Raw genomic sequence first — 16,636 nt, 5'->3', positions numbered from 1 at the left:
GGTGCCTCTTAGCAACACCTGTGGGTATTTTTGTACTGCTTTGAGGACGTTATGCCTAAAACATCAAATCAGGAGACCAGGCCTGTGCTCAGCTCAGACTGCTCGCTGAATGAATGGCAAACACAGTGGAAGATTCTAACATATTGGAGGCTATTTGTCAAGTCTGACCAAGTCATGAATTATGCTTGTTTCATGCTATCTACCAAAGATTAATTTTGAGGAGCGTTTTTGAAAAATGTCCCATTGACATTCTCCAGTTTTGCACTGAGGCTGACAGCCGTCAGTTAAAAGAAAACATTACAACAAAGCCCAAAGAGTGTCTAGGACAAAGGGGTCTTATCGTCTGGCCTGGTGGTCCTTAGTCCTGAGTTTTCATTAGAATCACCGGGTGGTGTTGGGGAGGTGGAGAGATTTTGAAAGCCAGTGATGCTGTGGCCTCTCCCTGACCAGCACAATCAGAAGCTCTAGGTCTGGGGTTTCTAGAGTGGGGCAGGAGAGATTTATTAGCTCCTCAGGTGACTCCCAGGCATGGCCAGACTGAGCACCCGGGATTCATGCCAGGCTCCTCATTTTAGGAGCCTCCAGAAATGGGAGGGTCTTTGTCACCTGGTTTGTGGCACAGCCCTTGTGAGCCTCAGGGCTCCCAGTCTGACGTTCCCTGGGTTGGCATGGGCCTGCCATGTCTTGACGACACAGGCCTGGTTCCCAACCTCAGGCTTCATCCTCACTTAGGTTTTCCATAAAACACGTGCCTAAGAGTTTCCGCCTTGATCAGTATTCACCTTTGTAGGGCAAATTGTGAAAGACTTTGAGATGAATTGGGCTTCCTGGGCAGCTCAGCTGGTAAAGAATCTGGCTGCAGTGCAGGAGACCTGGGTGTGATCCCTGGGTCAGGACGATCCCCTGGAGAAGGGAAAGGCTATCCTCTCCAGTATTCTGGCCTGGAGAATTCCATGGACTGTATAGTCCATAGGGCTGCAAAGAGTCAGACACGACTAAGCGACTTTCACTTCACTTCACTTGAGATGGATTACACATCTCCTAGCATCCGCAGTGGGAATGTAGGATTTCCCTGGTTATCAGATTCCCTGGGTCTCTGGGCCTTTCCTTGCCTTTGAGCCGTAAGTTGTAAAATCTTGATGGCAAAGCCTGTGGTTCTTGTCCACAGCTCTGCAAACTGTCTGGTGGAGACTGACCAGTTTTGGCGTCTGTTAAGCAATTTACGTCAGCACTTCTGATGGCCGCATCTAGATGGTTCTTCCGTGTCTCCCAGGTATAACACCTTATTGTGTGTGTGCGTGCTCACTGAGTCATGTCTGACTCTTCGAGACCCCAGAGACTGTAGCCCACCAGGCTCCTCTGTCCATGGAATTGTCCAGGCAAGAATGCTAGAGTGGGTTGCCATTTCCTTCTCCAGGGGATCTTCCCAACCCAGGGATTGAACCCACATCTCTTACATCTCCTGCATTGGCAGGCACATTCTTTACCACTGAGCCACCTGGGAAGCCAATCACATCTTATTGGTCTCTCATTAATTGATGAATTAAATAAAATATTTGTCCTGTGTTGTTGTCTTATTTGTAAAGAGTTGTGATCATGCCTTCTTTTAAAAATGATCTCAGACTCTTGGCTCCTGCAACTGTTTCTTGATATTTGCTCTATCTTCCAGGAAAAGAGAAAATAAATATTGAGCAGAGGCTGTTTTTATACCTCAAGCAATTACCATTTGAACTAGAAAGTCCTTGGGGGCCAAAGGCTATTGTTGAGTCCATTGGTTGCACCAGTGGCCTCTTGACTAGCTGGCAGTTCCTCAATCAGTTTATTTTGAAATGAAGGCAGATCCGCACACTTGAGACGACAGCTGCTTTGGGATTGTGCTTGCCCCAGCATTGAAGGCCCTGTGGTCTGTCTGGTCTCTGTTTTATTGCTTCCTACTTTCTTATTACAGTCTGACTGAATTTCTCCCTTCCACATTCACCCCTGGAAAGCCCTCTCCCCACCCACTGCAGGCATTTAAATTCAGTCCCGCCTTTAGCACCCGCCCCAGTGCCTCCTCCCCCAGGAAGCCTTCCTTGTTCCCTGAGCAGGAAGGAGCCTTTTCTCCTGAACTAGGCACACCCTGCCTTCTCACATAAACCATGAACCACTCTCTCTGCAGTTCCAGTGCCAGCAAACCGGGCCTCAGGACAGAGTGTGGTGGCCCTCCTGTTGTGGGTAAACACGCGGCTTCCTCCCCACTGGCAGGGGGCGGTTGGAGACCCAGGCACGTGCCTGAGCAGCTTCTCGTGGACGCCAGCAGTGGTTAACTTTGTTCAGTTAACTTGCTGCTGCTGGTGAATGCTTTCAGCAGAAGGCGGTGCCAGGGTGCCCCGCATCCTGGCTCTGCGGGTCTTCGAGTGTGTTTCCATGAGCCTTGGCATGTGGACGCGGCACAGCAGCGGCCAGGCTCATCCGCTCTGTCCCCGACTTTGTTGGTGGAAGAGAAAAATGGGGTCAGAGAGGGGAAGGGCCTCTCTCTAGGCTGAATCCATGGCTTCTAAATCTAGATTAGGTTAGCCTTGAACATGTGTTTGGTTGGTTAAAGTGTATGTGATAAGTGTGTTTTTTTCCGTATTTGTGTGTGTGTTTCTGTTTCCTCATTTTGTTTATGAAAATAATCTGGCTCGAAACACCATTGCGATGTGTTTCTGTAGGTACCCACACATGCGTGCACACACCTGCACTCACACACTCGCTTCTTGGGTCTTGTTGATACTTTATTGAAACATAACGCTGGCATCTTGTTGAGCTCTCACGCACTTACAAGGCAAGGCCAAGGCCTGATGGATTTGACCATTAGAGATAAAACGAGCTACTTCTAGGTTCAGACAATTTATTCCCTTCGTGAGCAACAGAAAGGGCCTGTCAGAGGTGCCTGTATCCCTCTCGCACACCCTGGAGAGGACGACACTGAGACTAAAGGGCCAGTGGCTGCCGCGTAAGTTCTGGGCTGCTCAGCAGCCAGTCCTGGACAAGCTGCCTGGTCATGTGGGCCGTAGCCGCCTTCCTATCCCAAGGTGTCTACACGCAGACAAACCTGTTGCCTCTGGATGGTGGAAGTTCCCCATCTGCCAACAGGCAACGATGTCTAGTTCATTTTTAGTGTGGGAACAACATGACAGCCACAAAAAGTTTCAAAGACAGAAACCCGTCTTGTTATCATTCTAGAACAGGCGTTTTCACTCGTGTTTTCCCTTCTAGATTTTGTCCACATTTATACGCATTTCTTAGAGTTGTCGTCTTGTACACCGATACTGTGTCCTTTCCGATGTAACGTTGTGGCATACATTCACCCATGTCTCTGTCATCTTTGTAATAACAGTGATAATTTTGTTAGTTACACTGTTACATTCGTTACCTTAGTGGTCATGTTACTAGTTTTAAAATAAGTCATTTTATGTTTAATAATTTTAATAGTTACATGGTTGTCAGCTGAGCCGTTCGACGGTTTGATGGCACAGGGCGCGTCCGGGGTTTCTTGTTGGTTTAATTTGTATTGGAGTAGCGTTGCTTTGCACACCAGTGAGTCAGCCACACACGCGCACATTACACATGGCTCCAGCAAGTGTCTCTGTGCCTGTGTGTTTTTCTCCCTCTAGTGAGTCGTTTCCTTGGAGTTGGTTTCCAGAAGCAAGCATTCAGGGCACGAGGCGTGGGCGTTTATGTGGTTTGTTAAAGTTCTTTCTTAATGGGCTCCTCCAGCGGTGGGTATGTTTGGTTGCCATGGAGATGTGTGCAGTGGGTCTCCCTCTCCCGCAATGGGCTCTGCCCACCCAAGGTGGCCATGCCCCCAGCTGGATGCTCTCAGGAGCTGTGGGCACAGTCGGGTGGAGGGAGGGCACGGCCTTGGCTGGCAGCCACATGCCGCGTGTCTGGACACCTTGTGTCAAGTGGCCAGTCCGAGGAGAAGCTGGCGCCTGTCTGGGGCTCGAGAGAGGCTGAATAAGAAGGAAGAAAAAGTTTGCTGGGCTTGTGGAGTCAAGTGAAGTCTCCTTGGCACCTTCCAGAAGCAACTATGAGGCAGAGAGAAGTCCAGACTCTGTGTCCTCACTCCAGGCCGTTTTAGGTCCAGAAAGTAAGCTTTTGTTCATCTTGTAAAGACTAAATAAATTCCACGCTGGAATCATGGGTGAAACCAGTTTCCTGGTTCACAACCCCTACTATTTTTCAGTAGGGATTTTGTGTGGAGTAGAAAATAATGGACTAGATAAGAGATGTTCCTGTCCAGAAGCCCATGGACCATGAGGGTGCCCTGGTCTTGGGGGCAGGCAGTGCCAAGGCCAATGAGGAATATGCCCAGCGTGGGCCTGAGCTCAGAGGAGGGCAGATGGGGTCCCCTCCCGGGACAGGGCTGAGGTGTGCAGGTCATGGCCAGAGCAGGTAACTCTGAGTGTTGTGTTCCTGGACGGAGGCGTGCATTGTGATCTGCCAACCGTCCCTGAGGGAAGATACACAGCAAAACTAAGAATGTGTGCCACTGCCCATCCCACCTGCCAAAACCCAAACGTCCATGCTTGTTGAAGGTAGTGAAGGGGTTGTTTGATGAGATCTCACACCTTTGTTTAGACCCCACCGGGAAAAGTGGCTTCCCAGGTGGCTCAGTGGTAAAGAATCTGCCTGCCAATGCAGGAGACCAGGGTTCGACCCTGGGTCAGGTAGATCTATTGGAGAAGGGAATGGCAACCCACTCCAGTATGCTTGCCTGGAGAATCCGCATGGACAGAGGAGCCTGGTGGGCTCCAGTCCACAGGGTTGCAAAGATTCAGACATGACTTGTCGACTAAACATCTGGGGAACTCTATCTATAGAGTTAGAGTCTATAGAGTCTATCTATAGGTTAGAGTCTGCACTGAGGACACTAGAAAGTGCCAATCCATTCCTTTGAGTAAATGAAACAACTAGAAATAAGCCCAGATTTGTGGGACAGAGGTTCTTAGTGAATAAATCAGTGACTGATGATTTATCCACCAGGAAGGTCACAGCTAAAGTACCAGAGGGTCCTTGGAGGGTGTTTCGTTTCTGTTAGTCATATCCAACTCTTTGCAACCCCATGGACTGCAGTATGCAGGCTTCCCTGTCCTTCACTATCTCCCGGAGCATGCTCAAACTCATGTCTGTCGAGTCAGTGATGCTATCTAACCATCTCAGCCTCTGTAGACCCCCTTCTCCTCCTGCCCTTAATGTTTCCCAGCATCAGGGTTTTTTCTAATGAGTCAGCTCTTTGAATCAGATGGCCAAAGCACTGGAGTTTCAGCTTCATCAGTCCTTCCAATGAATATTCAGGGTTGATTTCCTTTAGGATTGACTGGTTTGATCTCCTTGCTGTCCAAGGGACTCTCAAGAGTTTTCTCTAGCACCACAGTTCAAAAGTATCAATTCTTCAGTGCTCAGCCTTCTTTATGGTCCAACTCTCACATCTGCACATGACTCTTGGAAAAACCATAGCTTTGACTAGACAGACTTTTGTTGGCAAAGTGATGTTTCGTTGACTTTGTATATGCCGCCTCACCAACCCAGCTTTCGGAGATGTCCAGACTCTGAAATAGTCGAGCCTGAATTAGGGAGGTCTCTCTTTAACTCATGGCAGGCCTGCTTTCTTAAGAGTCATCTCAGTATTTATAAGTAATTCACAGGTAAGCCTTCTAGCTTGCTGTCGGCCTGCCCCTGCCCCGAGCCCTCCACCTGCTCACTGAATCAGCGTATCAACCCGAGTGAGTTCAGCATTGTTATTACTCATTTCACAGATGAGCAGAGGCTTGGAAAGTTGAGTTTCCTTGTGGTTGGTTATATTGATGTTAAATAACCTGGTTGACAATGGAAACCAGGACCGTGTGGACGCACAGCCCTTGATCGCAGCCCCTGTATCTAATGAGCTTTGCTTAGAGAGACACGGGATCTTGCCGTAACATCTCAGGTTCAGTTCCGCCTGGGTGCTGTGTGACAGCAAAGATTGGGTTCGGGGATATTTTCAATGTGTGAATGCAGAGGAGTGGCCTGGTACTTGGAATAGGGGAGTCAGAATTCGGTAGCGGGTGTGATGCACCCATAGGAGAGAAATGGATTAAGGGCTTTCATTAGAGGTCTGTTCCTCCTTAGGCCCTTTGATTCCTGAGTTTTCTGAGCTGCTGAGTCATTCCCGATATTTCTCATCACATTCAGCATTGGCGCATGAGCTGAATGAGTCAGCTGGATCTCGGGGAAAAGCTGAAGATCAAGAATGTGAGAAAGGGAGAGTGGGCAGATAACAAAGGGAGCCAGTGGGCGAGGGCAGAATCAGGAAACCACCAAAATAGAGCTGAGCAAAGGGCTGCACGGGTCAGAGGAGAGGCTTTTACTTGGCGCGTCGTCACAGAGTCACGTGTCCCTCTCCAGCAAATCCCCTTCTGCTGCATGCAGCAGAATTGGGAGCAGGCTTGGTTTCCCAGAGCAGACTCTGTTGCTGCCATCCGAGGCCATGACGTCCTCGACAGCGGGAAGGCGTCAGCTTCTTTGTGCCTGGGACACGAAAGGAGTCTGGGACTTTTAAGCCACGTTGTGAGGGTAACTCCAGTGTGACCTGTGTCATTAATTGCCACATCCGCATTCCAAGCACCTGATACTTGCACACGCATGGTTGGGGTGGAAATCTGCACCCGTTCCCTCAGTAAAACCAGACCAAAGGTGAGCCCTGGTGGTACCCAGGGTCTCCTCAACTCTAAAAGCAGAGTGTAGGATGCTCTGACACGCAGCGGGGCTCACTGCATCCTAATGAACACATGGTGTTGCAGTGAGTGCCAGAATCCCGGGGAGTGAGAGCTTTTACAGAAAACTGAGCTTTATGCTTCCATCACAATCACTGCTTGGGTCTCCTTGGTGATCTCATCCTGCTAAGAGCATCTCCTCTCTCTCAAATATTCCATCTCTCAAATGTTCTTTTACACTTCTGTCCCCCACTCTGGCCCTGTGATGGTTAATTTTATGTGTCAACTTGACTGGGCCACTGGGCGCCCAGATTTTGGCCTAATGATAGTACCGGGATGACAGACCCGTGTGAGTATACGTGTGTGCTAAGTCGCTTCAGTCGTGTCCACTCTTGGCGACCCTATGGACCATAGGCTGCCAGGCTACTCTGTGTGCAGGATTCTCCAGAACTGACATTATTTGTTTTGTTTTGGGGGTTATGGGTGATTTTCTTCTCCCACATGTATTTTTTTTTTTTTTTTTACAGTGTGACTATATTGCCCTTGTGATGTATAAAGTGCTAAAAACAATAAACGTACTGATTGTTTCTTACTGATAAGTGAACTATGATTTAGGGAGTAGAGACTTGCAGTGTCCAGTATGGTAGTCAGCAGCTACATGTGGCTATTTAAATGGAAACTGCGTTAATTAAAATGAAATAAAGGTTTTAATCCCTCAGTCACGCTAGCCGCATTTCAAGTGCTCAGAAGTCATCCCGGCGCTTGCTTTTATGTTCTGTTTCTCCCATTTAGAAGTATGTCTCACGCTCCTTCCTTGTCGCCCTGTGGTCTTCTGAAGCATCTGCTGCATACGATTCTGTTGACTTGATGTTTCAAAGCCAGTGTGACCTTCCTGCCAGTTAAGGTTTAAAGGGGAAGAGAACCCTCACCATGGGGGCCAGGCGTGGATCCTGTGGTTGGCTTTTCAAGGCACCGCTGGGGCCCTGGCCAGCCTGGGAGTCTGGCAGATCCAATGCCTGGGCAGAGAGTTCGGGCAGCAGTGGCCACCACTGGGGGGTTTGGTTGTCTGGGTCCCCCACGGGCGGAAGACCCTCTCTGTTCCCCCAACCGCCTCAGGTCCTGTCGGCTGCCCTGCCCAGCCCCATCCACACAGCTGGCCTCTGAGCACAGCTGTGAGGGGACCATTCCCCAGCTCAGCCACTTCTTCTCATAACATCGTAGTCTGATTCCTTTACTTGACGCTGAGCACATTGCTCCACGTGGTTCCAGCCCCTTTCTCGTCCACTCTCTTGCCACTGTCTCCTCCACCCCATGTCCCTGGGAACCTCCAGCCGCACTGAACGTCACCCACCCCTTTCCTACCCCTGTGCCTCCCGCTTCATCCCCACAGGTGCTCATCGCTCTCTGAGCGGTGTCCTCCACTGCAGTCTCTGTTGTGGCCCCTCTCGGGTACAGGTATCCTATCCATCTCAGGAACACTATACCTGTGTCGGGGTGTGAGGAAATATGATTAGATTGAAACTGTTTGCAGGGTCTGTGCCTCCCCCTCTGAGGTTGGTTTTGGGAGAATGGGGTCAGTGTTGAACTGATCTTGATTTTTCCCTTGATCTGCCACCTTTACTATAAGGCAGAGCATACAGTTAGCACTGAGGAAATATCGGGGGGCATAAAGGTGGCACTTAACCATACCCTGCTCCCCACCCCCCATGCCTCTAGCCCTAAGCAACCTCTCCTCTATAGAGCTGCCTATTCTGGATATTCCATATCAATAGACTCGTAGGTATGTGGTCTTTTGTAACTAGCTTCTTTTGTTAATACTTAGCATCATATTAGCCAGAGTCAGCTACGCTGGAGTGTGTGTCAGAACTTCCTTGCTCTTCATGGCTGAATAATAACCCATTGTACGGATGGACTGCATTTTATCCATGCACAGTCAGTGGATCCTCCTTTCCACTTTTTTGCCATTTGCTGCTGTGAGGATTCCTGTGCGTGTTTTTGCGTGGACATATTTTTTTTCAGTTCTCTGGGATAGATACCTAGGAGTGGAACTGGTGGGTCATATGGTAACTCCATGTTTACCTTTTTGAGGAACCGTTTTGCAAAGTGGCGACACCATCTCACATTCCCAGCAGCAGCGTTTGAATGTTCCAACGTCTCCACATTTCCTGCCAGCACCTGTGATTATCTGAATGATTCTGACCGTCCTGGTGAGCGTGACGTTGAATCTCAGTGTGGTTTTGATTTGCATTTCCCTGATGACCAGTAATGTGGAGCATTTTTTTCATGGGCTTGTTTGTATGTCTTATTTGGAAAAAATCTATTCAGACCCTTTACCCATTTTTAGTTGGGTTATTTGTCTTTCTATTATTACATTTAATAGTTCTTTATATGTTCTTCATATAAATCTATTATATATAATTTGCCAATATTTTCTCTTATTCTGTATACCATTGTTTCTCTTTCTTGACATTATTATTTCCAGCACAAAAGTTTTTAAATTTTGATGTAGTCTAATTTATCTGTTTTTTCTTTTGTTTCTTGTGGTTTTGGTGCTTTATCTAAGTAAACATAGCCTTATCAAAGGTCACAAAGATTCATGCCCATATCTTCTTAAGAGTTTTATAGTTTTAGTTGTTAGGTTGAACTCTTTGATCCATTTTGAGTTCATTTTTGTATGTGGTGTGAGGCAGAAGTTCAAATCCATTCTTTTGCCTGTGGACAGCCAGTTTTCCCAGCACCATCTGTTGAAAAGACCAGTCTTTATCAATTGGATTGTCTTGGGATATTCATCAAAAATTAACTGATGCTAAATGTTAGGGTTTACTTATGTTCTTTCAATTTTATTCCATTGTGCTAATCAATTATCTTTTAAAGAGATTTAACTAATAAGAAAAAAATCAGTTACTGTTTCTGGTCCTCTTTATTCCTTTGTTTAGATCCAGGTTTTCATCTGGTTCCGTTTTCTTTCTCCTTGAAAGACTTAACTTTTTTTTTTTTGGTAGTGCCGATCTGCCTGTAAAGAATTCTTTCAGCTTTTGAATGTCTGAATTCATTCTTACTTCACACTGGTTTTAAAAGATATAATATTATAAAAGATATAATGCCTTTTATAATGGTTATAAAAGATATAAATTGTCCTAAAATATATAAATAGAAATATATATATATTTTCTGGGTGTATAATTCTAGGTCGATAGCTTTTTATTTCATCTTTAAAGATGTTGTTTCGCTGTCTTCTTGCTTGTCTTGTTTTCAATGAGAAATCCAATGCGACCTTTATCTTTTGTCTTTATGTATGTAACGTCTTTTTCCTTAGATTAAGGTTTTCTCTTTGTCATTGATTTTGAGAAATTTGATTATGATGTCCCTGGTGTAGTTTTCATGCTTCCTATGCTTGAGATTTGCTGAACTTTTTGGATCTGTGACTTTATAGTCTTCATCGAATTTAGAATATTTTTGGCCATCATTTCTTCCAATTTTCTGCCATTCTCCCCTCGAGCCTCCACTTCAGGGACACAGTGGTCCCTTGGTTTGGCATATATATATATATATATATGTTCCCCCCCCCGCCCCCCACACTCTAGCATGAAGGATCTTAATTCCACACCAGGGGTTGAATCAACGTCCTCGGCAGTGAAAGCGCCACGTCCTAACTGCTAGACTGCCAAGGAATTCCCATTTTGGCACCTTGAAGTTGTCCCATGGCTCACTTGACGGCCTTTTCATTTCTCAAATTCTTTTCCTCTCTGTTGCATTTCAGACAATTGCTGTGCCTTTAAATGTCAATTGCTGTGCCTTTAATTGCAAGAGATAGATTTTATCTCTTGCAATGTGTAATCTGCATTTAATTCAGTGTTTCTCTCATCTCTGACATACTTTTCATCTCTACCAGTTCAGTCTAGGCCTCTTAATATCTTCTGGGTCGCTGGTTAACTTTGGGGGCAAAGTTACTTAGTGTTACATGGAATAGAACAACAGTAACTTGTCCTTCTTTACTAATTCTAATGTCTGTGTCAGACCTGGGTTGATTTCCACAGATGGATTATTTTCTTCATTATGGGATGTGTTTTCTTGCTTCTTTGCCTACTGAATCATCTTTGACTGGAAGCCACGCATTGTGAACCATACCTTATTGAGTCCTGGGTATTTTTACATTCTATTAAATCTTCTTGAGCAGTTAAATATTCTGGGGTGCAGATAAGTTACTTGGAAACAGTGATCCTTTCCAGGGTGGTTTTTATGATTTGCTAAGTGAGTTTATAGCAGACCTCAGTTCAGTTCAGTCACTCAGTCGTGTCTGACTCTTTGCGACCCCATGGGTTGCAGCACTCCAGACCTCCCTGTCCATCACCAACTCCCAGAGTTTACTCAAACTCATGTCCATTGAGTCAGTGATGCCATCTGACCATCTCATCCTCTGTCATCCCCTTTTCCTCTCACCTTCAATCTTTCCCAGCATCAGGGTCTTTTCAAATGAGTCAGTTCTTCACATCAGGTGGCCAAAGTATTGGAGCTTCAGCATCAGTCCTTCCAATGAATATTCAGGACTGATTTCCTTTAGGATGGGCTGGTTGGGTCTCCTTGTAGTCCAAGGGACTGTCGAGTCTTCTCCAACACCACAGTTCAAAAGCATCAATTCTTCAGCGCTCAGCTTTCTTTATACAGCAGACCTCAGTCTAGGGTTAACTAGTCCCTCCAACACAGGGCACAACCTTACTCGGCGTCGCCTGGATTATTATGCATCCTCCCAGTCTGTCTGCTGGGAATCGACTGTTTCCGGCCCTTGTGAACATCAGGCACTGTTCTCTCTCATCCTTCTGGATGTCTTTCGGCCCCAGCTGTGGTTATTTTTTTCACATGCCTGTGCTGATCTGTGCTCTGCTAAATCCTCCAAGGAGGCCCTTCTGCAAAGCTCTGGGATTTTTTTTTTTCTTTCTGTGCAGCGTTCTCTTCCCTGACCCAGATGATGATGGTCTGGAAGAATGGACATGGAAAACAAGAAGAGAATGATTTGTAAAACTGTAAGGAAAAAAAAAAAAAAAAAGGACTCCGGAGCGGCGATTTAGAAGAAGATTGCAGTGTGGAGTGGGCTGCTCGAGAGTGTGGTCCTCGACCAGTGCTGGCCAGTAGGACAGAAGCACAGACATGGAGGCTTTTCCTAACCAACAGACGTTGAACACTTTCATAACAACTTGACAAAGCAAATTGGGGCTTGGATTTCATATGTTTTCATTTCCCCACATTATTGTATTTTATGAGAAAATAAGTCTGGCAGATGGAAATTAAAAACAAAACCCCCAAGACTTGGCCCTTGACTGCAGAAAAACTGAGAAAGCAGCAGTGATCTGGAGGTTTTGGACAAAGAAGGAGATGGAGGTGGAGGTGATTTTTTTGCTTCAGAAACTGAAGGTTTTCGATGGGATCCTGGCAACAGTGACTTACGGCACATGCTTAGTATGCGCTGGTGCTGTGCTGGGCCCGCTGTCATCCCTAATCGGTCCTCTCCACGGTACCGAAGGGACCCAGGGGTGTAGGTGACCGGCCAGCCTCTCACTGCTGGGAAGTAGAAGCCAAGGACCCCAGCCTGAGTGCTTTTCCACTTTGCTTTTGCTGCTTTGTTCCTCGTCCCACTGGGCCGGCGTGAGCCTATGGAATCCAGGCAGACTGTTCATCGGAACCCAACCAATTTGCTTGGTTTCTTTCTGTTGCTTTGTTACTAGCAATGCCTTCTACAGTTAACCTGTTCTGGAAAAGCTGTTTGAAGAAGTAGATCAGATAGACCTCTGTGAATGACGCAGGTGCTCTATAGCTGCCCCGGTCACAAGTGGCCTCCGGGGACTTGAAATGTACTTGTTCAAATACTTGAACTGATTTTTTTTTTTTTTTAACAAAAGTTTATTCTTAAATGTACAGTAGGTTCCAAGACGACATTTAGTTATAGCTACAGGTGGCAACAGCTGTTACGGCAGCGAATCCGGATGTTTACACAGGAATGGAACTAAGGCTCATCATTGCCTCGGCACAGGGAATAGCTTCCTTTTTGCCGGATTTCTTAATTCCACAGGTGGCCGGGAGGCCTTTCCCCGAGGCCTTTGCCCTTTGCTTTTAGCTCCTCGAGTTTCTTCTGCTTCTCCTCCTGTTTGTGCTTGAACGCCTTATGTTCCTCGTCCACCCTTGAAGCCTGACGTGACGCCTGCCACTCCTTCCCCAGACCCTGCTTGAGGAAGCTTGACCTCTCTTTTACTTTTTGAGCAGACATTTTTATTTTATTATGCATTGAAACGTCGTTCTTGTTTGGTCGCCGAGTCGTGTCCGACTCTTTGGTGACCCCATGGACTATAGCCCGCCAAGCTCCCCCGTTGATGGGATTTCCCAGGCAAAAATATTGGAGTGGGTTGCCATTTCCTCCTCCTGAACTGAATTTTAAAAAAGAATTTCACTGTGCTGGGTCTTCACTGATGCACGGGCTTTTCTCTAGTTGCGTTGAGCAGGGTGCACGGGTTTTCGTTGCAGTGGCTTCTCTTGCTGTGGAGCACGGGCTCCAGGGTGCACAGGCCTCAGTAGTGGTCGCACACAGGCTTAGCTGCTCTGCGGCACGTGGGGTCTTCCCGCATCAGGGATCGAACCCACGTCCCCAGCATCGGCAGGAGGATTCTTTACTGCTAAGTCACCAGGGAAGCCCTTGAACTGAATTTTTAATGTTATTTTGAATAATACAGAATTACGTATCAATGGCCACATATGGGCTGGTAGCCACTGCGGATGGCACGGGTAGAAGTTACCAGCTGGAACAGTACAATAAAAACATATCTGAAGGATTGCTGGTTTTTACTTCTCTCAGCAAGTATCTTCATTGTCGGGAAAACTTTGCATTGTTACTTTTCAGGGAGATATTTTGGAAACAAATTTGCGGTAAGACCTTACCGCTAAGGGCCAATTACTTTTCCAGAATAGATGAGCTGTTTCTATTTCTAGAAATCAGGAAGAATGGTGAGTATTGCCAGTTTAGTTTTATTTGTCACACTAAGTGGCTGACCTCTCTAGTGTCGTCCTCAGCTGCTCTTTCCCTCACTAAGCTACACTGACTTTATCCACATTTTTCTCTTTTCATCTGGAGGTGCCCCCGTAGACCTGTATAAAATATTCATTCACTGCATCTATGGGAAGTGGCTTTTTGGAGTGGATTCTTGATGAGTCTGTGCATTTATTAGTCAATATTTTATGAGCTATTGTTGTAATCAGAAAATAAAGAGTGACTTTGACTACTATATTCCATAGCTCTGGAAAAACTCTTGATTTGGAATATTTTTCGTGTGCATATCACCAGCTGTTTCCCGTTTCAGGGACTTCCTCTGCTTGAAGCAGGATGATTCTGAAACTAGAGTTGCGAAGATGTAACCCGACACACTTTCTTCCTTCTCAACAGCTTTGTATTTGATGCTAATTGTTATAGGAATGGTCTGGGTCTTTAGTTTTTGCTGCACTGGGTCTCACCTGCAGCGCACAGGCTCTTCGTTGCTGCTCGGACCTCCCCTAGTTGTGATACTCGGTGGCTACTCTCTAGCTGTAGTGTGTGGGCTTCTTGTTCCGGTGCCTTCTCTTGTTGCGGGGCACAGGCTTTAGGGCAAGCGGGCTCAGTAGTTGTGGCACATGGATTTAGTTGCACTGTGATGTGTGAGATCTTAGTTTCCGGATCAGAGATGGAACTCACATGCCCTGCATTGGCAGGTGGATTCTCAACCCCTGGACCACCAGGGAAGTCCCGGTCCAGGGCTTAGCACTTTTGTTGGACCAAGATGAATCTCTTCTAGTGGAGATGCTGGTTCAGAGACAGGCCCGAGGCGCAGCCCAACTCAGTGGTTCTCCAAGTGTGGTCCCTGGACCAGCACGGTCAGCAGCACCTGAGAAGTCGTCCAACAGGAGGATCCTCAGGCCCTTCCCGGACCTACTGAGTCAGAATCTCTGAGGAGGGGCCGTAGAAGCCTTGTGTGTTAGCACACCTGCCGGCTGGTTCTGAAGCACGCTAAAGTCTGAGAACCGCAGGCCTGTTTTCTCGTGTTCACGCCTTGGCCGTTCTGCTTTATCTTCTGGTCTGTGTGTGCTCTGGCACGGCTCCGCTGGCTCCAAATACGTGCGACCATCGGAAGTGTGAGGACTGTGGCTTGTCACCACCACTCAGGGGAGTCACATGGGGAAGAAGTGTCATTGGGAAGGTCAAGAAACCCACCTTCTCCCATTCCAGGGCAAAGGGATAGTATAGTGCTATGGAAAGAGTTGACCTAGCACCAGTGAGTCGTTTAGTTGCTCAGTCGTGTCCGACTCTTTGCGACCCCACGGACTGTAGCCCACCAGGCTCCTCTGGCCATGGAATTTCCCAGGCAAGAATCCTGGAGTGGGTTTCTTGTGAGGCCTGGGTTCAAACCCCAGCTCTTGTGCTTGGCCTTGGCCAGACAGCCAAATGTGCTTGACCCCTTTAGCTTTTGTTTCCTCATCTGCAACATGAAGACTCAGTGAAACTGCATACAATGCCATAAGTGGAGTTAAACTGCTCTGGGGTCACATTATTGCCGGGTTTAATGAGACCCCAGCCAACCTCCAACGCCCACCAGCCTGGAGTTCCCAGCCCCACTGTGTGGTTCCTGCCTGTCCCGTCCTGGATGTCGTCTGGCGCCACCTGGTGGTGCTTGGCTGCTCTAGCTTATTTGTCAGTGAGGATGGCTCGGGGTCCTGCCCTTGCCTGGAACTTTCAGGACAGCGCTGTGATTCCAGGAATTTCCCAGTTCATCGGTGTCTGTTTCATTGGCTAGATCTAGAGTGATTCAGCCTGGAGAATACCTTCTTTCTGCCTCCCTGCTTTTCAAGATGAGTTTGCTTGCTGTTTTCTGCATGGCCTTACCTTCCTTCAGTGTGTCTAGGGGAGAATATGGGGCTCATCATCAGTAGAGTTATCTCCCACATGGATGCCATCACAAGGGGTTTTTACAGCATTGTCAAGACAGTTAAAGGGATACAGGGTAGGTAAAGTGCCCAGTACATAGAAGGCACTTTAAAAAATGAAAACGCCCTCTCCATTCCCCAGTAGGGAGAGAGAGACTGGATTCCACATGGCGGTGTGCACTCAGCAGACGTTAAACTGTGCAGGTGGGCTTATGGTACAATGGGACAAGCACACATGTCAGCGTCAGACAGCCTGGCTTCCAACCTGCCCATTCATTACCTGGGCGAACCTCGCTGAGCCTTCCTAATGTATGAGGTGGAGATGATATTGTTTGACCTAAGAATCCACCTGCAGTGCAGGAGACCTGGGTTCAGTCCCTGGGTCGGAAAGATCCCCCTGGAGAAGGAAATGGCTACCCACTCCAGTATTCTTGCCTGGAGAATTACATAGACAGAGGAGCCTGGCAGCCTACAGTCCGTGGGTCTCAAAGAGTTGGACGTAACTGAGCAACTAACATTCACTTTCCATGGCATATTTAGGGCTTCCCTGGTGGCTCAGTGGCAAAGAATCCGCCTGCCAATGCAGGAGATGTGGGTTTGATCCCTGGCTTGGGAAGATCCCCTGGAGAAGGAAGTGGCAACCCACTCCAGTATTCTTTCCTGGGAAATCCCCTGGACAGAGGAGCCTGGTGGGCTGCAGTCTATGGGGTCTCAAAGAGTCAGACACAACAGAGTGAGTAGGCACCACATGGCGTCTTTATGAAAGAGAAGAGGAAGCCCAGACTGCTGACCACAGATCACTGGCCGTCATGTCCAGTGATCCCCAGTTCCTGCATCCCCACACTGCTCCATGATGTTGACATGTGATGGGTCCTATTTCTGCCTAATTCTTTGGTGAATTCTTTCCCCGCTAAATGCATCCTAGAGTAGGAGATGGGGAGTGGTTTGTGAAATGTCTCTGTGAAAGGAACATGGAAAGT

General features: G+C 47.4%; 1 protein-coding gene across 1 annotated transcript in view; it reads left to right on the top strand.

Moving 5' to 3' along the window:
* The window catches only part of LIMD1 (LIM domain containing 1), a 75,459-nt gene that overhangs the window by 37,509 nt on the left and 21,314 nt on the right, over positions 1 to 16,636 (top strand). The gene's annotated exons all lie outside the window — the stretch shown is intronic.

This window comes from Bubalus bubalis, chromosome 21 (assembly GCF_019923935.1).
Source record: "Bubalus bubalis isolate 160015118507 breed Murrah chromosome 21, NDDB_SH_1, whole genome shotgun sequence".
NCBI classification, from domain to species: Eukaryota; Metazoa; Chordata; class Mammalia; order Artiodactyla; family Bovidae; genus Bubalus; species Bubalus bubalis.
This window is presented reverse-complemented; position numbering and strand designations above follow the sequence as displayed.